We start from the raw sequence: 23,045 nt of genomic DNA on the forward strand, positions 1-23,045 counted from the left end.
ATTATGATTAAACATTCTTTCCTCAAGACGTAGCGGATGCCCCCGTGTTCCAGTCGCAGGCCTAGGTGTAAAGAGATCTTTGGAAAGGTCTCTGTACTGTCCCCTCATATATTTATACATTGTGATTAGATCCCCCTAAGCCTTTGTTTTTCCTAACTAACCCCAAGTTTAATAACCTGTCTTGGTATTGCAGCCCCCCCCCATTCCTCTAATAATCTAGGTCGCTCTTCTATCTACCTGTAAGATTATGCTATTTATAACCTTCTATACTTTTGCTAACAAGAAATGCATCCATTCCTCTCTTAAATTCATTCAGTGAGTTGGCCATCACCACTTCCTCAGGAAGAGAGTTCCAGAGCCTCACTGCTCTTACCGTGAAGAACCCTCTTCTATGCTGATGTAGGAATTTTCTTTCCTCCAATCGAAAAGAATGCCCCCTTGTTCTTGTCATAGTCCTTGGTACAAACAGATCATGGGAGAGATCTCTATATGGCCCTCTGATATATTTGTACATATTTATTAGGTCTCCCCTAAGTCTTCTCTTTTCTAGAGTAAATAGACCTAATTTTGATAACCTTTCCGTGTATTGTAATGCACCCATTCCATTTATTATTTTAGTAGCCCGCCTCTGAACCCTTTCAAGTTCAGTAATGTCTTTCTTCAGCACCGGCGCCCAAAATTGCACACAATACTCCAAGTGTGGTCTGACTAGTGATTTGTACAGAGGGAGAATGATGTTTTCATCTCGTGCCCCCAGACCTCTTCTAATGCATCCCATCACCCTATTTGCTTTGGTGGCTGCTGCCTGACACTGGGCACTGCAATTTAGATTCTTATTCACTAAGATGCCTAAGTCTTTTTCCATGTCTGATTTCCCCAGCAGTTTCCCATTTAGTAAGTAATCGTAGCATCTGTTTCTCCTTCCCATGTGCATAACCTTACACTTATCTGTGTTAAACCTCATTTGCCATTTTTCAGCCCAATTCTCCAATTTACTCAAATCCATCTGTAGTTGCAAACTGTCCTCCTTTGTGTTAACTACCTTACATAGTTTTGTATCATCTGCAAATACTGATATTTTACTCTGTAAACCATCCACCAGATCATTAATAAATATATTAAATAGTAGGGGGCCCAATACAGACCCCTGTGGCACCCCACTAGTAACCCTGGCCCAATCTGAGTATGCACCATTAATAACCACTCTTTGTTTTCTACCACTAAGCCAGCTACCTACCCATCTACACACATTTTCCCCGAGCCCAAGCTTTCTCATTTTACTTAGCAGTCTTTTATGTGGGACAGTGTCAAATGCTTTACCGAAGTCGAGATAAATGACATCCAATGATTCTCCTCGGTCCATGTGAGAGCTTACATCCTCATAGAAGCTGATCAGGTTAGTTTGACAGGAGCGATCCTTCATAAATCCATGTTGATATGGAGTTAAACAGTTATTAACATTGAGACATTCCATAATAGTATCCCTTAAAAACCCTTCAAACATTTTACCCACAACAGATGTTAAGCTTACCGGCCTATAGTTTCCAGGTTCCCTTTTGCACCCTTTTTTGAATATTGGTACCACATTTGCTAGCCGCCAATCCAGTGGAACAGACCCAGTTTCTATAGAGTCTTTAAATAAAAGGAATAGAGGCCTGTCTATCACATTACTTAACTCCCTTAATACCCGAGGGTGAATGCCATCAGGGCCTGGTGATTTGTCAATTTTAATGTTACTAAGTCGGTTCTGCACTTCTTCCTGGGTTAGGCAGGTCATACTTAATGGGGCATTTACATGATCACTCTGCATTTCCCCTAGCATATGCTTTTCCTGTGTGAACACAGTTGAGAAAAAAGTATTTAAAACATTTGCTTTTCCCACATCGCTTTCTATGATTTTACCCTCATTATTCTTTAAAGGGCCAACACCATCAATTTTAATCTTTTTTCTGTTTATATAATTAAAGAATAGTTTGGGATTTGCTTTGCTTTCCTTAGCATTGAGTCTCTCAGTTTCTACTTTTGCTAAATATATTTGTTTTTTACACATTTTATTTTTTTCTCTATATATTTTTAATGCTTCCTCGCTGCCTTCTTGTTTTAGCTTTTTAAATGCCTTTTTCTTATTATTCATTGCCCCTTTTACATCCTTATTAAGCCACATTGGTTTTCTCCTTTTCCTAGCCCTTTTATTTCTGTATGGTATGGCTCGCTCGCAGTGGGTGTTTAATACCGATTTAAAAATTTCCCACTTATTTTCTGTGCTCCCATTTTTGAGGACATTGTCCCAATCAATTTGGCGAAGGTCTTCTCTAAGTTGATCAAACTTTGCTTTCCTAAAATTCAGCGTTTTTGTAACCCCCCTCCAAGGCACCTTACTGAAGGACAAGTGGAATTGTATTATATTGTGGTCACTATTCCCTAGGTGCCCATCCACTCGTACGTCTGTTATTCTATCTGGCCTGTTGCTTAAAATTAAGTCCAGAAGGGCTGCCCCTCTAGTTGGGCCCGGCACAAGTTGGGACAGATAATTATCCTTAGTTACTGACAGAAACCGGTTTCCTTTCTGAGATACGCAGGTTTCAGTTTCCCAGTCTATATTGGGGTAGTTGAAGTCCCCCATAATAATCACCTCATTGTGATTTGCTGCTTTGTCTATTTGTTTCAATAATACATTTTCAGTGGTTTCTGTTATATTTGGTGGCTTATAACAAACCCCTATGAGGATTTTATTAGTTTTCCCTCCTTGTATCTCCACCCATAGAGACTCCACCTCTTCATTTCCCTCTTGAATATCTTCTCTTAGTCTGGGCTTTAAACTGGACTTTATATATAGACAGACTCCACCCCCTTTCCTTTTTTTACGATCCCTCCTAAACAATTCATATCCTTGCAGGTTAGCCGCCCAGTCATAACTATCATCTAACCATGTCTCAGTTATTCCTACTATGTCGTATTTCTCCTCATACATTACCAGCTCCAATTCCTCCATCTTATTGGTCAGGCTTCTTGCATTGGTCAGCATGCAGGAAAGAAGTTTTGCTCCCCTTTTCTTAGCTTCCTTCTGATTACCCTGTCTTGGGTCCTCTTTACGGCATCTAGTATCCTTGATTAGTTTGTCCTTCTGTTGCATGTTCTTGTCTGCTGTTTTTTCTCCCATCCCCTCTTCTTCTAGTTTAAAGCCCTCCTGATGAGTGTGGCAAGCCTTCTGGCGAACGTGTGTTTCCGAGGTTTTGTGAGGTGTATCCCGTCTCTTGCGAGAAGTCCATCGTAGAGGTAATTCACTCCATGGTCCAAGAATCCAAATCCTTGCTGCCTGCACCACCGTCGTAGCCAGTTGTTCAAATCTAGTATCCTATTCCATCTTCTGACACCATGGCCATCGACTGGGAGGATTGATGAGAAAACAACCTGTACGTTCCGTTCCTTAATTTTCTTCCCCAGAATTTCAAAGTCTTCACAAATAGTTGGTAGATCATTTCTTGCCGTGTCGTTTGTTCCTACATGTATCAATAGGAACGGGTATTCGTCCTTGGATCCGAGGATAGTTGGTATCCTGTTGGCCACATCCTTGATTTTTGCTCCCGGTAGGCAGCATACTTCTCGTGCGGTTATGTCCGGCCTGCAGATAGTTGCCTCCGTGCCTCTTAGTAGTGAGTCACCCATAACTACCACTCTTCTTTTCTTTCTGGATGCACTGCATTTTGCTCCTGAGTGTTTTTGAGTGTCTTTTGTTTCTGCTTTTGTTGACAAAGTAACTTCTTTTGATGATACTGTGTCTTCTCCTGTAGAGACGGTATCATCCTGAGCTGTGCCATTTTCGTTCTCCAGCATGAGGGCTTCATATTGGTTGCTAAGCTGTGTGGGTGGTGCCGACCACTTGATCCGCTGGCTTCTTTTGGTCACATGTGTCCACTTTTCAGCCTCTGTATGTGTTCTGAAGCTTTTCTCACTTTCCATATCCTGAATTGTTGCTTCTGCCTCGTCCAAGAAGTCCTCATGTTCTTTAATTAGCTTCAAAGTTGCTATTCTTTCTTCCAGTCCCTGCACCTTTTCCTCTAAGAGGGCAACAAGTTTGCACTTTTGACAGGTGAAGTTGGATTTTTTGTGCGGCAGATCCGTAAACATGTAGCATGTGTTGCAGGTGACCATGTGGATTTTCTTCTCTTCCATAATGCTGATGTAGCGTATGACAGGTGAAAGTCGCGCGCCGTCAGGCGCGCGGTTTTGCGATGTCCTCAAACAGCGAGACCCGGCAAGTCCCAGCAATCGATCAGCTTACGGCGACTCTTCTCTTCTTAAACAGCTACAGTTACCACCACTATGAGATTGTGTTAAAACTATGCCACACTTATCTTCAGTCGCCTCCCTTTACTTCAGTACCTCGCACTCTCAGCACCTTGCTTGCTCTGGCTGGTTTATATAGTTCTACAAGGACTACTAGAAGCTGCTAGAAGCTTCTAGAAACAGGTGTGGCTAATACTACTGACTAAATCACTAGACACACTTTTTTTTTTTTTTTTTTTTTTTTTGCTTTTTCACAGTACCCCAGACAAACACAGACAACAAATCCCTAATGAAATTAAGCAGTTACAGTTATCACCACTATGAGATTGTGTTAAAACTATGCCACACTTATCTTCAGTCGCCTCCATTTACTTCTGTACCTCGCACTCTCAGCACCTTGCTTGCTCTGGCTGGTTTATATAGTTCTACAAGGACTACTAGAAGCTGCTAGAAGCTTCTAGAAACAGGTGTGGCTAATACTACTGACTAAATCACTAGACACTAGAGTTGAGCGCGGTTCGTGGTTCGTGGTTCTCCAGTTCGCGGCTCGAGTGATTTTGGGGCATGTTCTAGATCGAACTAGAACTCGAGCTTTTTGCAAAAGCTCGATAGTTCTAGAAACGTTCGAGAACGGTTCTAGCAGCCAAAAAACAGCTAAATCCTAGCTTGGTTTCTGCTGTAATAGTGTAAGTCACTCTGTGAATCAAACTATTATCACATTTCAGTGTATAGTGTGCGTGAACAGCGCCTTCAGATCACTGCTGTTTCTATAATGGCGATCGCCATTTTTTTTTTTTTTTTTCTTGTCTTCCTTCCCTAAGCGCGCGCGTCTTGTGGGGCGGGCCAGCATGTCAGCCAATCACAGACACACACACACCTAAGTGGACTTTGAGCCAGAGAAGCAACGGCATGTGTGATAGGATCTGCATGTCACATGTCCCTGCATTATAAAACCGGACATTTTCTTCACGAACGCCATTATCTGCCTTCTGCGTCTTTGGTGTCAGACATCAGTGTCGCAGCTCCGTCCTCCTGAGTCCTATAGCCGATACAGCTGTATGCGCTGCATACACAGCGTTAGACAGCTTAGGGAGAGCACATTCTAGCAGTCCTTTTAAGGGCTCAAAGCGGCAGGGTCAGAGAGCCATAAGTGACAGGTCCTGCAAACAGCAACAGCGTCTGTGTAGCCCAGGTCAGGGATTTCCTCCCTGCATTTCACCATTAGGAGGGAATAGAAAGGCAGGCTTCCATTCCTCTACCCAGAGCACCACAATCCTGCCACTGTACCCTCTTGTCCTCTGCACACTCCAACTCATTCTAAGTAAGCCATTATACTAGCAAACATTCAGTGTACCTAGTGGCATCCTATACGTGGCTATTGGACTTTGCTATAGTCCCACTAGTGCAAAGACATTTGCAGAGCACGTCTGCCTGCATTGCACACTACAACTTTTTTAAACTAAGCAATTTTACTAGCAAACACTCAGTGTACCTAGTGGCATCCTATACGTGGCTATTGGACTTTGCTATAGTCCCACTAGTGCAAAGACATTAGCAGAGCACATCTGCCTGCATTGCACACTCCAAGTTTTTTAAACTAAGCAATTTTACTAGCAAACACTCAGTGTACCTAGTGGCATCCTATACGTGGCTATTGGACTTTGCTATAGTCCCACTAGTGCAAAGACATTTGCAGAGCACGTCTGCCTGCATTGCACACTACAACTTTTTTAAACTAAGCAATTTTACTAGCAAACACTCAGTGTACCTAGTGGCATCCTATACGTGGCTATTGGACTTTGCTATAGTCCCACTAGTGCCAAGACATTTGCAGAGCGCATCTGCCTGCGTTGCACACTCCAACTAATTATAACTAAGCCATTATACTTGCACACACTAAGTGTTTTTTAGTGGCATCCTATACGTGGCTATTGGACTTTGCTATAGTCCTACTAGTGCCAAGACATTTGCAGAGCGCATCTGCCTGCGTTGCACACTCCAACTAATTTTAACTAAGCCATTATACTAGCACACACTCAGTGAACCTAGTGGCATCCTATACGTGGCTATTGGACTTTGCTATAGTCCCACTAGTGCCAAGACATTTGCAGCATGTCTGCCTGCGTTGCACACTCCAACTAATTATAACTAAGCCATTATACTAGCACACACTCAGTGTACCTAGTGGCATCCTATACGTGGCTATTGGACTTTGCTATAGTCCCACTAGTGCCAAGACATTTGCAGCACGTCTGCCTGCGTTGCACACTCCAACTAATTATAACTAAGCCATTATACTAGCACACACTCAGTGTACCTAGTGGCATCCTATACGTGGCTATTGGACTTTGCTATAGTCCCACTAGTGCCAAGACATTTGCAGCACGTCTGCCTGCGTTGCACACTCCAACTAATTATAACTAAGCCATTATACTAGCACACACTCAGTGTACCTAGTGGCATCCTATACGTGGCTATTGGACTTTGCTATAGTCCCACTAGTGCCAAGACATTTGCAGCACGTCTGCCTGCGTTGCACACTCCAACTAATTATAACTAAGCCATTATACTAGCACACACTCAGTGTACCTAGTGGCATCCTATACGTGGCTATTGGACTTTGCTATAGTCCCACTAGTGCCAAGACATTTGCAGCACGTCTGCCTGCGTTGCACACTCCAACTAATTATAACTAAGCCATTATACTAGCACACACTCAGTGTACCTAGTGGCATCCTATACGTGGCTATTGGACTTTGCTATAGTCCCACTAGTGCCAAGACATTTGCAGCACGTCTGCCTGCGTTGCACACTCCAACTAATTATAACTAAGCCATTATACTAGCACACACTCAGTGTACCTAGTGGCATCCTATACGTGGCTATTGGACTTTGCTATAGTCCCACTAGTGCCAAGACATTTGCAGCACGTCTGCCTGCGTTGCACACTCCAACTAATTATAACTAAGCCATTATACTAGCACACACTCAGTGTACCTAGTGGCATCCTATACGTGGCTATTGGACTTTGCTATAGTCCTACTAGTGCCAAGACATTTGCAGAGCGCATCTGCCTGCGTTGCACACTCCAACTAATTATAACTAAGCCATTATACTAGCACACACTCAGTGAACCTAGTGGCATCCTATACGTGGATATTGGACTTTGCTATAGTCCCACTAGTGCCAAGACATTTGCAGCACGTCTGCCTGCGTTGCACACTCCAACTAATTATAACTAAGCCATTATACTAGCACACACTCAGTGTACCTAGTGGCATCCTATACGTGGCTATTGGACTTTGCTATAGTCCCACTAGTGCCAAGACATTTGCAGCACGTCTGCCTGCGTTGCACACTCCAACTAATTATAACTAAGCCATTATACTAGCACACACTCAGTGTACCTAGTGGCATCCTATACGTGGCTATTGGACTTTGCTATAGTCCCACTAGTGCCAAGACATTTGCAGCACGTCTGCCTGCGTTGCACACTCCAACTAATTATAACTAAGCCATTATACTAGCACACACTCAGTGTACCTAGTGGCATCCTATACGTGGCTATTGGACTTTGCTATAGTCCTACTAGTGCCAAGACATTTGCAGAGCGCATCTGCCTGCGTTGCACACTCCAACTAATTATAACTAAGCCATTATACTAGCACACACTCAGTGAACCTAGTGGCATCCTATACGTGGATATTGGACTTTGCTATAGTCCCACTAGTGCCAAGACATTTGCAGCACGTCTGCCTGCGTTGCACACTCCAACTAATTATAACTAAGCCATTATACTAGCACACACTCAGTGTACCTAGTGGCATCCTATACGTGGCTATTGGACTTTGCTATAGTCCCACTAGTGCCAAGACATTTGCAGCACGTCTGCCTGCGTTGCACACTCCAACTAATTATAACTAAGCCATTATACTAGCACACACTCAGTGTACCTAGTGGCATCCTATACGTGGCTATTGGACTTTGCTATAGTCCCACTAGTGCCAAGACATTTGCAGCACGTCTGCCTGCGTTGCACACTCCAACTAATTATAACTAAGCCATTATACTAGCACACACTCAGTGTACCTAGTGGCATCCTATACGTGGCTATTGGACTTTGCTATAGTCCCACTAGTGCCAAGACATTTGCAGCACGTCTGCCTGCGTTGCACACTCCAACTAATTATAACTAAGCCATTATACTAGCACACACTCAGTGTACCTAGTGGCATCCTATACGTGGCTATTGGACTTTGCTATAGTCCTACTAGTGCCAAGACATTTGCAGAGCGCATCTGCCTGCGTTGCACACTCCAACTAATTATAACTAAGCCATTATACTAGCACACACTCAGTGAACCTAGTGGCATCCTATACGTGGATATTGGACTTTGCTATAGTCCCACTAGTGCCAAGACATTTGCAGCACGTCTGCCTGCGTTGCACACTCCAACTAATTATAACTAAGCCATTATACTAGCACACACTCAGTGTACCTAGTGGCATCCTATACGTGGCTATTGGACTTTGCTATAGTCCCACTAGTGCCAAGACATTTGCAGCACGTCTGCCTGCGTTGCACACTCCAACTAATTATAACTAAGCCATTATACTAGCACACACTCAGTGTACCTAGTGGCATCCTATACGTGGCTATTGGTCTTTGCTATAGTCCTACTAGTGCCAAGACATTTGCAGAGCGCATCTGCCTGCGTTGCACACTCCAACTAATTATAACTAAGCCATTATACTAGCACACACTCAGTGAACCTAGTGGCATCCTATACGTGGATATTGGACTTTGCTATAGTCCCACTAGTGCCAAGACATTTGCAGCACGTCTGCCTGCGTTGCACACTCCAACTAATTATAACTAAGCCATTATACTAGCACACACTCAGTGTACCTAGTGGCATCCTATACGTGGCTATTGGACTTTGCTATAGTCCCACTAGTGCCAAGACATTTGCAGCACGTCTGCCTGCGTTGCACACTCCAACTAATTATAACTAAGTTATTTTACTAGCACGCACTCAGTGTACCTAGTGGCATCCTATACGTGGCTATTGGACTTTGCTATAGTCCCACTAGTGCCAAGACATTTGCAGCACGTCTGCCTGCGTTGCACACTCCAACGAATTATAACTAAGTTACATTGTCAGGGATATTTATTCTTTATTATTCTGCTGTTAATAAAGCTAGACCACCACTGCAATCTTCACCACCTCTCAATTTTTACTACCACATTTTCAGTCCACAATCTTGTCGCAATCAACATGAGTGGCAAAATGACAGATGCTGGTGGAAAGGGGAAGAGGCGTGGTGGAAAAGGCAAAAAAGGTTTTGTCAGTGGGGAAGGTGCCAAAGCTCCATTATCATCTGCTGAAGATAGACCATCTACTAGCAAAAGTAAGATGTCTACTACTTATTGTGGACAATCCGATGTGCTCCCTTTTTTACGGACACGAACAAGAGGAACAAAGGTAGATGATGGGCAAAAAAGGAAAATGCTTGAATGGATCTCAAGTGGTCCAACAAGTGCCCTCTCAGCCACTTCAAGTACCGCATCCAAAAAACACCATTCCTCTGAGTTGTCATCCCAATCACACTTGATTTCTCCCAGCTCTGAAGTCTCCATCAGCCCTGCACAGTATGGTGGAACTGAGATGGCTGAGTCTGCAGAGCTGTTCAGTCACACTATAGCCTGGGAATCAGAGGTCTGCTCCCAAGCTACAGTGAGTACAGAACAGGAAATGGTCTGCAGTGATGCCCAGAACCTTTGTGACTCAGATTCAGGCCGTGAGGACCAAGTTTCTGAGCATAATGTTGACCCTTTGTCACAAACTGTAACACCTGTGGTTATAGACAATGAGGAACATACTGATGAAGATGAGACGCAGATACCCGATTGGGATGACAACTTAAATATTCGGTCAGGGCAAGAAGAGGCTCGGTCTGAGGGGGAGGGGAGTGCGAACACAACAATTGATGATGACGTTCTAGATCCCACCTACTGTCAACCCCCAGTCAGGCACTCGAGGAGGTCAACAGAGGCGGTGGAGGAGGATGCAACCGACGACGAAGTTACCTTGCGCCTTCCTGGACAGAGTCGGAGCACTGGTAGCACGTCTACAACTGCATCCTCAGCCACCACTCTGCCTATGAGCATTATTCGGGGTGGATCAACAGGTCGCATGGCCTCTAAGCCTTGCCTAGCCTGGGCCTTTTTTCACATCGAAAAAGATCGCCCAACTCATGTGATATGTAACATTTGTCATGATTCTGTTAGTAGAGGTCAAAACCTCAGCAGTTTGACAACTTCTTCCATGAATCGTCACATGAATAAATATCATAAGTCCCGGTGGGAAGCTCACCGTGCTGCAATGCCGGCTAGCGGAGCGAACCATCCACCGCCCGCCCCTTCCAGTGCATCCGCGCGCTCTTCATCTTCTAGGACTGTGGGGACAGCTGTCACACCTGTTTTTCCACGCAAAACTTCCACCACTGTAACCGCAACAGGCAGTTTGCTTGTAAGGTCGTCAGTTGGTTTGGAAGGGGAAACAAGTGAGTGTGTACAGCTCTCTCAGACATCGATAGCACCAACGTTGGATGAAGGCAACATCATGTCTCCGCCTGCACTTTCCTCACAAACCTGCATTTTTCCAGGGACACCCTACTCAACACCGTCTACACACAGCAGCCAGATCTCTGTCCCTCAGATGTGGTCAAATAAAAGGCCACTTCCTCCGACCCATGACAAAGCTAAGAGGTTGACTCTATCCCTCTGTAAGCTGTTGGCTACCGAAATGCTGCCTTTCCGCCTAGTGGACACACAGGATTTTAGAGACCTTATGTCTGTCGCTGTGCCCCAGTACCAGATGCCTAGTCGCCACTACTTCTCTAAGAAAGGTGTGCCCGCGCTACACCAGCATGTCGCACACAACATCACCGCTTCCTTGAGAAACTCTGTGTGTGAACGGGTGCATTTCACCACCGATACTTGGACCAGTAAGCATGGACAGGGACGTTACATGTCGCTGACTGGGCACTGGGTAACTATGGTGATAGATGGTGAAGGGTCTGCTGCACAAGTCTTGCCGTCCCCACGACTTGTGTGTCAATCCTCTGTCTGTCCAAGTTCCGCCACAGCTTCTGCATCCTCCACCTCATCTGGGTCCTCCACCTCCGCCCCAAGCCTGCCTGGTCAGGCCACCAGCGTTCTCACTGCGCAGAAGGAATCACGCACGCCTCATTACTATGCTGGCAGCCGAGCGCAACGGCATCAGGCGGTCTTTAGCTTGACATGTCTTGGTAATAAGAGTCACACAGCTGAGGAGTTGTGGTCAGCTCTGCGGTCCGAGTTTAATAAATGGTTGTCTCCACTCAACCTGCAGCCTGGTAAGGCCGTGTGCGACAATGCTGCAAACCTGGGTGCGGCCCTTCGCCTGGGCAAGGTGACACACGTACCTTGTATGGCTCACGTGTTGAACCTTGTCGTGCAGCAATTTTTAACACACTATCCCGGCCTAGATGGCCTTCTGAACAGGGCACGAAAACTGTCTGCTCACTTCCGGCGTTCAAGCGCCGCAGCTGAGCGACTTGCATCGCTACAGAAGTCTTTCGGCCTGCCGGTTCATCGCCTGAAATGCGATGTGGCGACACGCTGGAATTCAACTCTCCACATGTTACAGCGACTGTGGCAGCACCGCAGAGCCCTGGTGCAATACGTCATGACGTATAGCCTGGGCCAACGAGATGCAGAGGTGGGGCAGATCACCCTGATGGAGTGGTCTCAGATCAAGGACCTATGCACCCTTCTGCACAGTTTCGACATGGCGACGAATATGTTTAGCTCTGACAATGCCATTATCAGCATGACGATTCCAGTGATTTACATGCTGGAGCACACGCTAAACACTATTCGGAGTCAGGGGGTGGGACAACATGAAGGGGAGGAACTACAGGAGGATTCATATGTGCAAGGGACAACAACATCACCAAGGTCCAGACGTTCATCATCACCAACGCAGCAGGCATGGGACCATGGGGAACAGGGATCGACAAGGGCGCATAGTAGCAGGCGAAATGTTGAGCAAGGTGCAGGAGAACATGAAGAAATGGAGGACGAACTGTCCATGGACATGGAAGACTCAGCGGATGAGGGAGACCTTGGTCAAATTTCAGTTGAAAGAGGTTGGGGGGAGATGTCAGAGGAAGAAAGAACGGGTAGCACCTCTATGCCACAAACACAGCGTGGACTTGGTCCGCATGGCTGCGCAAGACACATGAGTGCCTTTTTGTTGCACTACCTCCAACATGACAGTCGTATTGTCAAAATTAGAAGTGATGATGACTACTGGATTGCCACACTATTAGATCCCCGGTACAAGTCCAAATTTTGTGACATAATTCCAGCCATAGAAAGGGACGCACGTATGCAGGAGTATCAGCAGAAGCTGTTACTCGATCTTAGCTCGGCTTTTCCACCAAACAACCGTGCAGGTGCAGGGAGGGAATCTCCCAGTTGTAACTTGACAAACATGGGACGGTCTCGTCATCTTCACCAGTCTACCCGTACCAGTAGGACCGTATCTGGTGCCGGTAACAGCAATTTTATGGAATCTTTTCATAATTTTTTTAGACCCTCTTTTGCAAGGCCACCAGAGACAACAAGTCTGACACATACTCAACGGCTGGAGAGGATGATACAGGAGTATCTCCAAATGAACATCGATGCCATGACTGTGCAACTGGAGCCTTGCTCCTTTTGGGCTTCAAACATAGAAAAATGGCCAGAGCTCTCCAGTTACGCCTTGGAGATTTTGTCATGTCCAGCTGCCAGCGTTGTCTCTGAACGTGTCTTCAGTGCTGCTGGGTGTGTGCTGACAGATAAGCGCACGCGTCTGTCCAGTGACAATGTGGACAGACTGACGTTCATCAAAATGAACAAGTCATGGATCCAGAAGGAATTTACTACCCCTGTGTCATCCTGGGGAGAGTAAATGCTTGTGGATTTGGAATGTGCTTGATGCAAATCAAAACATCCTGTTTGCAACTAGGGCCCAAGTGCTGCCACTGATGGGGTGGGTGTCTGTGTGGCCCAATTTTTGGAAAAAAGGGAGACTCCGCTTGGAGTAACCCTTGCTTACATTGTTTTTAAAAGAAGCCAAGATGAACAAGTCATGGGTCAGCAAAGACTTTGCTACCTACCCCGGTGTCATCCTGGGGACGTTTAATTATGGGGTATTTTTGAATGTGATTGATGCAAATCAAAACATCCTGTTTGCAACTAGGGCCCAAGTGCTGCCACTGATGGGGTGGGTGTCTGTGTGGCCCAATTTTTGGAAAAAAAGGGAGACTCCGCTTGGAGTAACCCTTGCTTGATGTGTTTTTAAAAGAAGCCAAGATGAACAGAGCTGGGATCAGCAAAGACTTTGCTACCTACCCCGGTGTCATCCTGGGGACGGTTAATTATGGGGTATTTTTGAATGTGATTGATGCAAATCAAAACATCCTGTTTGCAACTAGGGCCCAAGTGCTGCCACTGATGGGGTGGGTGTCTGTGTGGCCCAATTTTTGGAAAAAAAGGGAGACTCCACTTGGAGTAACCCTTGCTTGATGTGTTTTTAAAAGAAGCCAAGATGAACAGAGCTGGGATCAGCAAAGACTTTGCTACCTACCCCGGTGTCATCCTGGGGACGGATAAGAATGGCGTATTTTTGAATGTGCTTGATGCAAATCAAAACATCCTGTTTGCAACTAGGGCCCAAGTGCTGCCACTGATGGGGTGGGTGTCTGTGTGGCCCAATTTTTGGAAAAAAAGGGAGACTCCGCTTGGAGTAACCCTTGCTTACATTGTTTTTAAAAGAAGCCAAGATGAACAAGTCATGGGTCAGCAAAGACTTTGCTACCTACCCCGGTGTCATCCTGGGGACGGTTAATTATGGGGTATTTTTGAATGTGATTGATGCAAATCAAAACATCCTGTTTGCAACTAGGGCCCAAGTGCTGCCACTGATGGGGTGGGTGTCTGTGTGGCCCAATTTTTGGAAAAAAAGGGAGACTCCGCTTGGAGTAACCCTTGCTTGATGTGTTTTTAAAAGAAGCCAAGATGAACAGAGCTGGGATCAGGAAAGACTTTGCTACCTACCCCGGTGTCATCCTGGGGACGGATAAGAATGGCGTATTTTTGAATGTGCTTGATGCAAATCAAAACATCCTGTTTGCAACTAGGGCCCAAGTGCTGCCACTGATGGGGTGGGTGTCTGTGTGGCCCAATTTTTGGAAAAAAAGGGAGACTCCGCTTGGAGTAACCCTTGCTTGATGTGTTTTTAAAAGAAGCCAAGATGAACAAGTCATGGGTCAGCAAAGACTTTGCTACCTACCCCGGTGTCATCCTGGGGATGGATAAGAATGGCGTATTTTTGAATGTGCTTGATGCAAATGTAGCTGTGAAGTGTACAACTGGGGCACAACTGCTGCCACTGAAGGGGTGGGTGTGTGTGTGGCCCAATTTTTGGAAAAAATGGAGACTCCGCTTGGAGTCACCTTGCGGTGTTTTACATGATTTTAGAAGGGCGTGCCATGCCTATATCTGTGTGTCCTCCTCTTTTTCCTTGTCCAGCTGTTTTGTTTTCGCATGAGTATATGTCCTTGTCACTTTCCAATGTGTTTGAGTTGTTTGTCACCTTTAGGACACCTTTGAGGGTGTTTTCTAGGTGTTTTTCTGTGTTTGTGATTGCCTGCCATTGTTTCCTATGCAGTTCGAGTTCGGTTCGTCGAACGTTCGACGAACCGAACTCGAACGGGAGGTCCGTTCGGCGAACCAACCTCGAGCCGAACCGCGACCGGTTCGCTCATCTCTACTAGACACACTTTTTTTTTTTTTTTTTTGCTTTTTCACAGTACCCCAGACAAACACAGACAACAAATCCCTAATGAAATTAAACAGTTACAGTTATCACCACTATGAGATTGTGTTAAAACTATGCCACACTTATCTTCAGTCGCCTCCCTTTACTTCAGTACCTCGCACTCTCAGCACCTTGCTTGCTCTGGCTGGTTTATATAGTTCTACAAGGACTACTAGAAGCTGCTAGAAGCTTCTAGAAACAGGTGTGGCTAATACTACTGACTAAATCACTAGACACACTTTTTTTTTTTTTTTTTTGCTTTTTCACAGTACCCCAGACAAACACAGACAACAAATCCCTAATGAAATTAAGCAGTTACAGTTATCACCACTATGAGATTGTGTTAAAACTATGCCACACTTATCTTCAGTCGCCTCCCTTTACTTCAGTACCTCGCACTCTCAGCACCTTGCTTGCTCTGGCTGGTTTATATAGTTCTACAAGGACTACTAGAAGCTGCTAGAAGCTTCTAGAAACAGGTGTGGCTAATACTACTGACTAAATCACAAATCCCTAATGAAATTAAACAGTTACAGTTATCACCACTATGAGATTGTGTTAAAACTATGCCACACTTATCTTCAGTCGCCTCCCTTTACTTCAGTACCTCGCACTCTCAGTGTGGTTGCCAAAGGAGTATGGTGGAGTACTCTAGGAACCATAGTACCGACGGGGTACAGAGCCCTAGGTCAGGCAAACACTCCAGGCAGACCTGATAAAAACTGTACAGTGAGGGGACCATCCAGGACCTCAGTGACCGTAAAGTCCGGGGCACCAGCAGTGACGGGAGAACCAGGGACCGGAACAGAACATAGACCCTACAGGGTTAAACTGCCCGACGTATGTACTAAAGACTGAAAGACTACCAGGAGGGGACCCCCAGATGCTCCAAGCCATGGGGACCCACCAACTAGAGATGGGTTCAGGGGAAAGAAGCCACCAGGTTACCACACCAGCACTGGGACTAAGGGGAGCAGTGTTGAGGACCAGCCTTCTTTGGGTCGCAAACTATTAGAATGATGTGAGTAGAGAAACCAGTTACACTGCAATCCCTTGTGTGGCCTACCTTCTTTCCATGCCTAACTCCATCACCTACTCCCTGGGGCCCGACCCTACTTGCAGAAGGTCCAACATCCAGGCTGCCATTAACATCATCCTCAGTGGTGAGTGTGGAGACACGGGGCTCAGTGGGTGCTCTCGTCCACTAAAACCCACCGCCTTTAGAAAGACAGCATGGCTCAGGGCTTATCCCAACTGAACGGCGGCCTCCTTAACCATGGGCGTAACACTACTCAGACAACACAGGGTGAGGGAACCACAATAATTAGACTTTATTGGATCCCCAAACAATTAATGGCACATAACCAGCAAAACACAAATGTAACAGGCAACAAAGTCTCACCCTTCCGCTGTCTCACCAGGGATTAGAATGTCAGGGCCTCAGAGCTTCCAGGGCCGCTTACTCCAATCCAGCAGCACCCCACTTTTGGCGGGCACCCACCGAGATAGGAATAGCGCCAGATTTAGGAAGCTGTGTGAGGTCTGCAAAGTCTGTAGCCAGGTGACCAGATTGTCCCAACCTGAGTGTCCTCCTTAGGTAGTCCTGGTATGATGATACAATCCTGGCAGCCGGAGTCGGAATCCCTAGGCTGTGGATATGGTCTCCAACCGGAACCGGAGTCCCTAGATTGAAGCCATAAGATATCCTGATCCTCTAGTCAGCTCCTAGGAGCTTAGACTGGATCCATCAGCATCCATCAACCACAACTGGTGGCTTAAAGAAATCCCTTTTATAGCCACAGCCTTCCACTTGGATACACTGCGTCCTCATCGATTGGTTGCACAAGATCGCCTCTCCCATTGGATGAATCTCAAGCTGCATGGACAATGTTCATCCAAATGATGTCTACAGAAAGACTGAGGGTATACATGTAGTCTGGAAGTCACCGACTAGACAATGGCTACTAAGGTAATTACATTAGCAATACACAACTACAATACAATGATTACTGGAAGAGTCTGGAGAACAATAGCTAAGCAAACATGAGATAGCATACAGAAGAACAATGACATCTGGCTGAATTTTAAGAAACTTTAACCCATGAGAGGCATTGGGTGTAAATTGTCGTCACATTCCTCCCCCTTCTTAATATTAGCCAGACATGATAGGCTTCCAATCATCCTTCTCCTCTTGACGGCATTGTCCTTTTTAATGGTGAGGTCAGCAACAGAGGCTCGCATCTATACACCTTCCCCTGATTACCTCTCTTAAGTTGAGCAGCCATATTGCAGACAAGCACTAAGGTGGGGTCCATGAGTTGGGCTTGCATACATTTCTTACTATCAATCTCCCCCCAGTCAATAGCCACAGTGTGGTTAGGCTTACTCACATTCGTTGCATCTGAGGAGGAGGCTGAAGATTGAGGAGGAGGGTTCGCCTCGGATGGGTTGGTAGAAACATCTGCACAAGGATGGTGTTTGGCTTGGCTGCGGGTGATGGCGGTAACAAACTGGCTGGATAGTCCTTGTCCTAGGTCATTCTCCAAAATGACTGGTGTGAGCAGGTAATCCACAAGCCCCACTTTCACTTCCCTCTGGGTGGTATCCGAAGCAACAGGCTTGGTGGGGTCATCTATGAACCCCACTTCAACTTCCTCCTGGCTAGTCCCCGAAACAACAGAAGTGGGGAGACCATCCATGAGCCCTACATCAACTTCCTCCTGGTTAGTCCCTGAAACAACAGGTGTGGGGAGGCTGTCCATAAGCTCCATATGGACCTCTTCCTGGTCAGACCCCAAAATAACATGGGTGAGGATGCTGTTCATAAGCTCCACATCAGCCTTGCTCTAGTCAGTCTCCACAATGACAGGTATGGGGAGGCTGTTCACAAGTCTCACATCAACCTCTTCCTGGTCATTTCCCAAAATAACTGGTGTGGGGACGGTGTCTATAAGCTCCACATCAGCCTTGCTCAGGTTGGGTCAATCCGGTCACCTGGCTACAGACTTTGCAGACCTCCCACAGCTTCCTAAATCTGGCGCTATTCCTATCTCGGTGGGTGCCCGCCAAAAGCGGGGTGCTGCTGGATTGGAGCAAGCGGCCCTGGAAGCTCTGAGGCCCGGATATTCTAATCCCTGGTGAGCCAGTGGAAGGGTGAGACTCTGTTGCCTATTACATTTGTGTTTTGCTGGTTATGTGTTATGTGCCGTTAATTGTTTGGGGATCCAATAAAGTCTAATTATTGTGGTTCCCTCACCCTGTGTTGTCTGAGTAGTGTTACGCCCACGGTTAAGGAGGTTGGTGTTCAGTTGGGATGAGCCCTGAGCCACGCTGTCTTTCTAAAGGCGGCGGGTTTTAGTGGACGAGAGCACCCACTGAGCCCCGTGTCTCCACAATTGGTGGCAGCAGTGGGATACTACTCAGCCTGGTTTACCCAGGGGAGCTGCAGCGGACTGGTGTTCATGGACACCGTCCAGGGCTCAACAAACAGGGAGGCACATAAGCATACCCAGCAGGCCATAGGGGAGGCATTCAGGTTTCGGACGCTGCCATGTCCATCCCCACCAGCTCAGCCATGGGACAAGGACCAGAGAGGAGTTACGACCGCAGCAGTAAATGGATGCTACAGGATCTGTGCCAGAGGCGAAAGATTATCTACTGGAACGCTGAGACTCGGTCGGACTTGATCCAGAAATTAGTCCGTTGGGATGCCCAGAATGATGCAGAGGACGATGAGCATCCCACAGATATTGACACAGAGGATTTAAACTATGTGCCACATCATGGATCTAGTGACAATCGGGAATCAACTTTTTCCAAAATGGCCCAAGCCACAGCATTGTTGGATGCATTGGGGCCTAGATCCTCAAGAGAAGAGAGGGCTTGGGTTCTGGAATATGTTTATGGGATTCCAGCTACCGTACTGCTAGCACCAGCCGCTCAAGAAGGATGGTTCCGCTTCCCAGCAGAAGCTGCACCAAAACAAAGGTCTACAAAAAGGGCCGGTGACTTGCCCAATCTATGGTGCTGTTATACATGTGGGCGCCATGGACATATAGATAAAGATTGTCTCCAAAACCGAGGCCGCATGCTTGGAGCCCATCTGCAAGCTCAGCCGGTCAAGAGCTAGGGACTACGAGACACTGGTTCCTCCATTACCCTGGTAAGCCCAGTTATTGTTTCCCCAGAAGACTCTTTACCAGATTCCCAATTATCCATCTCCCTGGCTGAGGGCCAGTGCTCAGACGTCCCTCTGGCATGTGTGCAGTTGGACCTAAGGACCGACCAGGGAGATGTCGAGGTGGAGCTTGTGGATAGCCTCCCCACACCTGGTATTTTGGGGACCAACCAGGAAGTGATCGATGTGGGGATTGTGAACAGCCTCCCCATACCGGTCATTGTGGAGACTGACCAGAGCAAGGCTGATGTGGAGCTTATGAACAGCATCCCCACCCCTGGTATTTTGGGAACTAACCAGGAAGCGATCAATGTGGGACTTGTGAACAATCTCCCTATACCTGTCATTGTGAAGACTGACCAGAGCAAGGCTGATGTGGAGCTTATGGACACCGTCCCCACACCAGTTACTTTAAGGTCTGACCAGGAAGCGGTCCATATGGAGTTTATGGACAGCCTCCCCACACCTGTTGTTTCGGGGACTAGCCAGGAGGAAGTTGAAGTCGGGTTCATAGATGGCCCCACCAAGCCTGTTGTTTCGGATACCACTCAGAGGGAAGTGAAAGTGGGGCTTGGGGATTACCTGCTCACACCAGTCATTTTGGAGAATGACCTAGGACAAGGACTATCCAGTCACTTTGAAGCAGCCATCACCCACTTCCAAGCCAAGCAGGACCCTGATGTGGATCTTTCTAACATCTTTTCCAAGGATAATTCACATTCCCAGTCTCCAGCATCCACTTCTGAGCCAAGAACCGTGAGTAAGCCTAACCACACTGTGGCTATTCACTGGGGGAAGATTGATAGTAAGAAATGTATGCAGGCCCAACTCATGGACCCCACCTTAGTGCTTGTCCGCAATATGGCTGCTCAACTTTGGGGAGGTAATCAGGGGGAAAAAAAAAGAGAAACTTTCAGCTCACCCATTCCATGTGCTCAAATTTCCTTCTGCTGCTCGGGCTGCAGGTGCTGTTACCTGTGTATAATGAAGAGGGAAGAGTTCTGCCCAGCGCAAGAAGGAGAGATACGTCAGTAAATTTCCAGGTGCTTTATTCTGCTTGGTTTCCAATAAAAACGGTCATATAAACATATGAACAGTTGAGACATAGTCCTCCATGGATAATGACACAACAGCGACGCGTTTCGGCTACTGCAGTGTAGCCTTTGTCAAGTAATCAGGGGAAGGTGCATAGATGCGAGCCTCTGTTGCTGACCTCACCATTAAAAAGGACAATGCCGTCAAGAGGAGAAGGATGATCGGAAGCCTATCATGTCTGGCTAATATTAAGAAGGGGGAGGAATGTGACGACATGGACTCTCATGGGTTAAAGTTTCTGAAAATTCAGCCAGACAGGATGATAGATTGTTTATAGAAGGGGGATAAGTCCCTCATTGTTTTTACAAGACTTTTGTTGACTCATGTAATTGTGTTGGCCACTGAAAGCCAGACGTATTGTTTCTCCAGACTCTTCCAGTAGTCATTGTATTGTAGTTGTGTATTGCTTATGTGATTACCTTAGTAGCCATTGTCGAGTCTGTGACTTGCAGACTTCTTGTAGATACCCTCAGTCTTTCTGTGGACATCATTTGGATGAACATTGTCCATGCAGCTTGAGATTCATCCAATGGGAGAAGCAATCTTGTCCAACCAATCGATGAGGATGCAGTGTATCCAAGTGGAAGGCTGTGGCTATAAAAAGGACTTCTTTAAGCCACCAGGTTGTTGATGGATGCTGATGGATCCAGTCTAAGCTCTTAGGAGCTGACTAGAGGATCAGGATACCCCATGGCTTCAATCTAGGGACTCCGGTTCTGGTTGGAGACCATATCCACAGTCTAGGGATTTCGACTCCGGCTGCCAGGATTGTATCATCACACCAGGATTACCTAAGGAGGACACTCAGGTTGGGACAGTTCAGTCATCTGACTACAGACTTTGCAGACCTCCCACAGCTTCCTAAATCTGGCATTATTCCTTTCTCGGTGGGTGCCCGCCAAAAGCGGGGTGCTGCTGGATTGGAGTAAATAGCCCTGGGACATTCTAATCCCTGGTGAGCCAGCGGAAGGGTGAGACTCTGTTGCCTGTTACATTTGTGTTTTACTGGTTATGTGTTATGTGCCTTTAATTGTTTGGGATCCAATAAAGTCTAATTATTGTGATTCCCTCACACTGTGTTGTCTGAGTAGTGTTACGCCCATGGTTAAGGAGGCCGACGTTCAGTTGGGATGAGCCCTGAGCCACGCTGTCTTTCTAAAGGTGGCGGGTTTTAGCGGACAAGAGCACTACTGAGCCCCGTGTCTCCACAGTGAGATACTGTGCAGCGGTGGCTCCATCTCCATAGCCGCAACCCGCAAGTGGCGACACAACAAAACCTTTATTATTATTCCCCTGTACATAACCCCTTTGAAGCGACCCCCAGGGTCACAGAACAGGGTAACGGCCACCCAGTGAACTGTCCCCGTAAATATACGGCCCGGGACCGAGTACCCCATAGACCTGGGGTGAGTCAGCTCCATTTTATATGACTTTTTGAGCGCTTTTTTCCCAGTTTTTTTTTTGTCAATTTGGTTGCATGATGAAAAGACATAGCTTTGCTACATTTTATTTACTGGATTCACTGAAATGGTTAACTAGTGAGACAGTTTTATGGATCTGGTTATTATAGATGCGGCAATATCAAATATGTGTACTTTTTTTGTTTATTTTTTTTACATAAATGTACATATTTCTTGGAATATTTTTTTTTCTTTTTTTGTTTTTAATTTTTAGATTTTTTTTGTCTATAGTTTAACAATTTTTTTTAACTTTTTTTTCCTTTGGTACTTTGTCCTTTTATTGGACACTAACTTTCAGTGCTCTGATCACTGATGTAATCCACTAAAATGCTCGATCATTGCAGTGGATTATATGTCAGTGCTGCACACTCTGCACTGACAGTTGGCCTCTCACACCAAGAATCTGGCATGGTCTGGCGATCCATAGGTCAGTAACCGGGGGTTGTTATGGTGAATACCCAGGGTTACCAGCAGCAATTGGGTCCCTGTGATGACATTACAGGGACTCCATTGCTTGGGAGAGAAGCGTGATCCACTCCCTGCCAACTAAATGCTACGATCACTATGGATCACAGCATTTAGAGGGTTAAACTGCCCTGAATGGTGCAAGTACTGCTCCTGGTAGTGACAGCTGAGTCTCAACTTTAACATAAGCTAAAGACCCTACAGCGATCGCGGAGGTAAAGCGCCTGAACCCCTGTGATCACCATGACATACTCGGTACGTACTGTGTCAGGAATGCACCAACAATCATAACGTACTCAATACGTCCAATGTCACAAAGAGGTTAAAAATCACAAAATTAACAAGATATGAAAAAAAATTATACCAATAAACACATATTTATATGAAAACAAAACAAGGAAAAAACAAAGAAGTACATATACAGTGCCTACAAAAAGTATTCAACCCCCTGCAGATTTAGCAGTTTTGATAAGATGCAAATAAGTTAGAGCCTGCAAACTTCAAACAAGAGCAGGATTTATTAACAGATGCATAAATCTTACAACCAACAACATAGAAGTGTGGGTCAATTATTATTCAACCCCTAGGTGTAATATTTTGTGGAATACCCCTTGTTTGCAATTACAGCTAATAATTATTATTATT

The sequence above is a fragment of the Anomaloglossus baeobatrachus genome, chromosome 2, assembly GCF_048569485.1.
Source record: "Anomaloglossus baeobatrachus isolate aAnoBae1 chromosome 2, aAnoBae1.hap1, whole genome shotgun sequence".
NCBI classification, from domain to species: domain Eukaryota; kingdom Metazoa; phylum Chordata; class Amphibia; order Anura; family Aromobatidae; genus Anomaloglossus; species Anomaloglossus baeobatrachus.